The sequence below is a fragment of the Panthera uncia genome (assembly GCF_023721935.1).
Source record: "Panthera uncia isolate 11264 chromosome B2 unlocalized genomic scaffold, Puncia_PCG_1.0 HiC_scaffold_24, whole genome shotgun sequence".
NCBI lineage: Eukaryota > Metazoa > Chordata > Mammalia > Carnivora > Felidae > Panthera > Panthera uncia.
The window spans coordinates 11760353-11767239 of NW_026057580.1; positions in this window are offsets into that span (position 1 = coordinate 11760353).

The following is a 6887-nucleotide window of genomic DNA, read 5'->3' on the forward strand; positions in this document are numbered from 1 at the left end:
TAGCACACTGTAGATATCGTGCCAAGCCTTTCTTGCCTGCCATGTTTCAAAGGAGAGATCAGTCACGAGTCTTATAGGTCTCCCTTTATATGTGAGGGCACGTTTATCCCTTGCTGCTTTCAGAATTTTCTCTTTATCCTTGTATTTTGCCAGTTTCACTATGATATGGGTGAGAAATACAACACTTGTCTTCAAGGATTACTTCAAGGATCAAATGAGCAGATACATATTAAAGCATTTAGTACCCAATAAATGGTAATTTAATGAGATTTTAAATGGGTATTAGCCAGATCTTAAACCAAAATCTCAAATCCTTGGATTTTCTCCCAGATGCTAAGCCCCACTTGCTGTCGGAACACACTCTGTCTGGCCCCTCTGCTTTTGCAAGCCAGTCTCGGGGGCTCTGCTTGGCCGGCAGGCCGCCCCTCCACCCCGGCTCCCTCCCGCCAGTCCAGAGGCGCACCACCTCTCCGCCCTTCCTACCCTCTTCTGTGGGCCTCTCGTCTGCGCTTGGTTCCAGAGACTCCGTTCTGCTAATCCTCTGGCGGTTTTCTGGGTTATTTAGGCAGGTGTAGGTGGATTAGCAGGACGCGCGGTGAGCCCCTGCATCCTCCTACGCTGCCATCTTCCCTCTCCTCCTCCCATATACTTTTTAATGTCCTCTTTGCTTGGTTAACTCACTAATTCTTTAGTAGGATGTTCTTCAGTCTCCAAGTAGTTGTTACCTTCCCAAATTTTTCTTGTGGTTGATTTCAAGTTTCATAGTGTTGTGGTATGAAATTATGCACAGTATGATCTCAGTCTTTTTGTACTTACTTAGGGCTGATTGTGTCTCAGTATGTGATCTATTGTGGAGAACTTTTTATGTGCACAGTAGAATGTGTATTCTGCTGCTTTAGGATAAAATGTTCTTAATATATCTGTTAAGCCCATCTGGTCTTGGGTATCATTCAAAGCCACTGTTTCCTTGTTGATATTTGAATAGATGATCTGTCCATTGAGTGGGGTGTTGATTTTTGAATAGATGATCTGTTCATTGAGTGTGGTATTGAAATATCCTACTATTATGGTATTACTATCCATGAGTTTATGTTTGTGATTAAATGATTTATATATGTGGGTGCTCCCACTGCACCAATTTTTACAACTGTTAGGTCTTCTTGATGGATAGACCTCTTAATTATGATATAATGACCTTCTTCATGTCTTCATACAGTCTTTGTTTTAAAGTTTCGATTTTCTGATATGAGTATGGCTACTCCGGCTTTCTTTTGTCAACTATTAGCATGATAGATAGTTCTCAATCCCTTTATTTTCAATCTGTACGTGTCTTTAAGTCTAAAGTGGGTTTCTTGTAAACATCATATAGATGGGTCTTTTTTTTTTACCCATTGTGTTCCCCTATGCCTTTTGATTGGAGCACTGATGTTAAAGCGAGTACTGAAAGATAGGAATTTATTGCCATTTTGATGCTTGTAGAGTTGGAGTTTCTGGTGATGTTCTCTGGTCCTTTCTAATCTTTCATTGCTTTTGGTATATATTTATTCATCTTTTCTCCCCTCAGATATTCCCAGTTAAAATTTCTTGCAGGTTTCTATTAGTAGTCACAAACTCCTTTAATTTTTGTTTGGGAAACTTTATCTCTCTTTCTCTTTCAAATTATAGCCTTTCTGGTTAAAGAATTCTTGGCTGCATATTTTTCTGATTCAGCACAATGAATACATCCTGCCACTCCTTTCTGGCTTGCCAAGTTTCTGTGGATAGGTCTGCTGCAAACATGATCTGTCTTCCTTTGTAAGTTAAAGACTTTTTTTTCCCTTACTGCTTTCATGATTCTCTCCTTGCTTATTTTGTGAATTTGACTATGATATGCCTTGTTGATGTCGGTTTTTGTTGAATCTGACTGGAGTCCTGTGTGCTTCCTGGATTTTGATGCTTCAGTCTTTCCCCAGGTTAGGAAAGTGTTCCACTATGATTTGCTCACATAGACCTTCTACCCCTATTTCTCTCTCTTCCTCTTCTGGGATCCCTATGATTCTGATATTGTTCCTTTTTAATGTGTCACTGATTTCTCTAATTCTTAAATCATGCTCCCTTTGCCTTAGTTTCCCTCTTTTTTGTGTGTTCTATTCTTCTGTATAAGTTTGTTCTTTATATTGCTGATTTTCTGTTCTGCTTCATCCACCCTTGCTGCCATGGCATCCATTTGAAATTGCAACACAATTATAACATTTTTTATTTCATCCTGACTAGCTTTTACTTATATCTGTAGAAGGGGATTCAAATCTATTTTCAATTCCAGCTCATATTCATATTATCATGATTCTAAATTCTGGTGCAGACATCTTGTTTGTATCTGTGTTGATTAAGTCCTTGCTTTTGTTTCTTCATGCTCTTTATTTTGGGGTCAATTCCTTCATTTCGACATTTTGAAGGGAGAAAAAGCATTAATGAGGTAAAAAAATTAAAGTTAAAAAATTAAAATAAAAAATATTAAAAGTTAAATATTAAAAAATACACACACACTAAAATGGAATAAATGATGCTAGATCCTAGTTGTGTTTTTGTCTGGGTGTTGAAATGGGCTTAATAGATTAAAGAAAAAAGCATAAAGGAGAAAGAAGGAAATCATTTGAAAATTAAAAAAAATGAATACACTGAAGTAGACTAAAATGATGGAAGTAAAATAGAATTTGAAAAAATTTAGAGAAAAGTAAAAAATATAGTAGAAATAAAAATATTTTTAATAAAGAATTGAAAATAAAAATGAATTTCTTCTCTTCCTACATTCAAGAAAATGAAAATAAATGGAAAAGAGAAAAAAAGAAAAAAATTGAATTGGACTGGTGAACAGACAGAAATATGACTGATATTACTTCGTTTCCCCCTAGAAGTCAAACTAAGTGGCTTATAGTCCATTAACTAAGCAGGTGGTGAGACTTTTATTCTTGAAGAGCTAGGTTGGCCTAGTTGGTCGAGGCTCAGTATAACAGCTCCGTTCTCCACCAGGTGGCACTGCTTAGCTTCCTGGGGTGGATTGTCGTGGCGCTTGTAGGTGTGTATGTGCATGCAAGGGAGCGGTGAAATTGTTTCACCCACCTACCCAGTCTCTAGTATCGTAACTCTGTTCTCCCTGATCAGCCTTTGCACACGCATCCTTTGTCTTCAGCTTCCATCCACTTCCCACTTTACACAGTCCATTACCCAGCCCAGCTACACTTCCCTCCTCAGTTTTATCTCAGACATGGCTGTTTTTCCAGACCCCTTACTTCTGAAGGACTGTGGATTTGATATGTTCTGCCTCTCAGCAGGAGGGTCTCACTAAGCAATTGCTGGGTGCTGGCCATACCCAGGAATGTTTCTGGGACTGTGCTGCTGCTGATGCCCAGAGAATGCAGCTGGGTGCCAGCTCTTCCCAGAAAAAGTTCATGTAGCAGTAGCATTTCAGGGATTATGGAAAGTCACAACACAGACCTGGCACCAGGCCTCATTCCCAATCACCTTGTTCCAGCACCAACAAATGTGGGTGTTTTCCTGGGTCCACTGGGGCCTTGCCTTTGGGGGACACACACAGCCTGTACCAGGTGTCTTCCCAGCAGTGGAGCCACCTCTCTCTGTGTGGCCAGAAGAACCCCTGTCTCCACTCTGCCCCTGGGGATTTGACCTTCCCACCAGAGCACCACCAGGCATCGAGCTTCAGAGTTTCAGACTCTGAGCTTCCCCTTTCTCCTTTCTCCCTTTTTAGTTCAGTCCCTGTTGCTCTTTCTAGTTTTTCCACTTTCTCTCCAGCTGCTTTTTTTTGGGGGGGGAAATACTTTTCCCGTATTCATCCCCCACCCCCGTCTCCATCCTCTCTCCACACACAAAAGCAGCTCTCTGCCCTCTGCGACTTCTTTCTCCCTCAGTTCACTTCACCCTGCGTACCTGCTGAATTCTGTGGTTCAGGCTGTGCAGATTGTTGTATTAATCCTCAGATCAATTTTCTAGGTGTGCAGAATGTTTAGTGTTGGTCTGGCTGCATTTCATGGATGCAAAACACACAAAAAACTTTCATGCTATTCTGCCATCTTAGCTCTTCCAAGAGTCTGTTTCTTCATTGTTCCCTCTCTATTTTTTCCATTTGCCTGTTTGTGACTTCAATTCTACATATGAGTAAAATTATTGGATGGTATTTGTCTTCTGACTGACTTATTTCCCTTAACATCATGGTCTCTTCATCCATGACCTATAGATATATATATACATATGGATAATGATATATGGATATTTATGGATATATATGTAGATATAAATATTTAGATTGATATTTACATATATAGATGAATACATACATATAGATGAATATATATGAATACATATATATGGATATATGTATATGGATATATCTATATGGATATAAACACATGGATATACATATATCCATATGTGTATAGATACATATGGATAAGTTTATATAGATATATATCATATATAGGTAGATAGATATATGGATACATATATGGATGGATATATGGATAGATACATAAGGATATATAAATATATGGGCATATATATGAACACATATATGGGTATATATGGATATATAAAAATATGGATATATATTTATGGATATATGGAAATATACTCATATATAAGGATATATCCATATATGAATATATATGGATATATATATGTGTGTATATATGTATAGGTGTGTGTGTTTGTATGTGTGTATCATCCAAAAGAAGGAATGAAACCTTTCCATTTGCAAGAACATGGTTAGAACAAGATAGTATGGATGCTAAGTGAAATAAGTCATTCAGAAAAAGGTAAATACCATCCAATTATTTCACTCATATGTGGAATTGAAGAAAAAAACAAGCAAAGGGAAAATTGTAAGGGATAAAACAAAACTTAGGATTCTCTACTGTGGAACTGTTAGATCCATTATGGGAGACTCCCTGGCCCCAAAACAGGAATAATATATTCATATTTTACAGTCGTTGTAAAATTTGGCCAACGGTATCCTCAATCAGAAAGCACGCCTTAGATTTTTAAATGATTACCCAGCAACACTGCCCTTGGTTCCCCAAACAAGGAACTTGGAGTCTTGATTGGGGAACAAGTAGGGAAAACATTTAAAGCTGGGTATTCTGAGGGGGCTAACCTCCCTGAGGGGGGACCTCACTTGGTCCATTGTTAATACTGCCCTTCTCCCCTTGAGTTCAATGTATATAAAGATGTAAAATTACCCAAAATAGAGGAAAAACCTGAGCCTTTTTACAGTCAGCCTGTGCCTTTGGTACCTTTACAGCCAGAAAATACTCTTCATCCCTCAAAAGGATGGGAAGATATGGAACTTCTAAAAGCATCACTGACAGGTTCTGATAAAGTCTTCACCTCAAATGCAAAAGTACAATAAGGGAGCCCATAAGGCTGGTAAATTCCAGCTGTTTCCAATTGCCAGGAAAAATGCACAATACATCCATGAAGCCCTGCTCTTTCCAATAGTAAAATAATTGCAGAATCATTTCAGCTGTATGTCCATCACAGGCGTTTTACAATGGACATTAAAAGTAATATTTGTGGTACTTATTCCATGTGTACCTTGGACTAGGGTTCTGTTATAAACATCATTTTGACCCCAACCCAGTATGCTGTCTGTGCCCAAGTGTTTCATGCTTCTTGTGTCCCTGGTGCTATGCAGAACTTTGACGATGCTATTGTGTCTTTTGAGCAACTGCCCACTACAAGGAAGTATTCCCAACCAAGATAGCAAGCCCAGCTTCCAGTCATTGTCAGTAAAACAATGCACTGAAATAATATGGTGTATTTTACAGAAGGTTTTCTTAATATAGGGGACTCTAACTCCCTCTCACTGTTTCTCCCTCTACGCTCCGGTTACTCTATATGGGGTCTTCTCCTTCACTCATTTCCTGGACTAAGAACTATGATTATTAGAGCCAATTTTGTCTGGCTAGTCTACATTGTGATGGGGATTTTAAGGAACATTCCCAACCCTGTTTTGGGGAACTTCTCTGTCTTATCTGGCTTGAAATGGACTGCCAAATTCCACTAGTGGAAAACCAAACCAAACCAAACAAAATAATACAAAACAAAACAAAAAAACGGTGTCTGCTCATCTGAGTAGACAGGCTTTAAGACTATGTGATCTCTTTTCTGTTCCTTCTATGCCTCTGTCTGACTTCAGGCCTCTTGACCCCGCTTCACCTTTTCTGCCTTCCCTTCCTCCTCCTGTCTCTGCACCACCTGGGGTGTGGCCTATCTGGCTCTTCAATGCCTCCAGTACTGTTAGTCCCTCCTCCCCACATTGTCAAAAAACAAAAAATACTCTTATTGCAGATTTCCTCACTGGTTCCACGGAAAGAAATTGACAATGGTAAACTTTCGAAAGGACACAGATAAAATATTATTAAGATAGGCATGTCCTTTAAATTATAAAACTTTATTCTATTAAGGTTAACTAAAGTTCAAATAAGCTGGTTATCTCTGTTCCAATTTATTTGCAGAGGATGAATTAAAGTAATGGTTAAATATCTCATAGCTTTCATAGGTAATTGTTAAAATAGCTTTAAGGGTCTTTGGTAAAATAAAGCGAACATTTCGCTTAAATGATAAATTGAATTAAGTTCTTTGGATATTTAAGCCACTTCCAAATCAAATGGAATGCTGAAGCATTGCTTACTAAACATGGGTTGATGCTTCTGACTCCTTATGCCAAAAATCACCCCAAAAAACACTAAAACTATTTCAGTCCATTAAAAAACTTGCTCTATGCTTAATGGATTCGTAAGTCTACCACCCACCTAATAAATATTCTGATATAACAGACAATCCACAATTGGTTATTACTGAGTGTTCACTGGAGACTAGATTTCTAAGAGTTA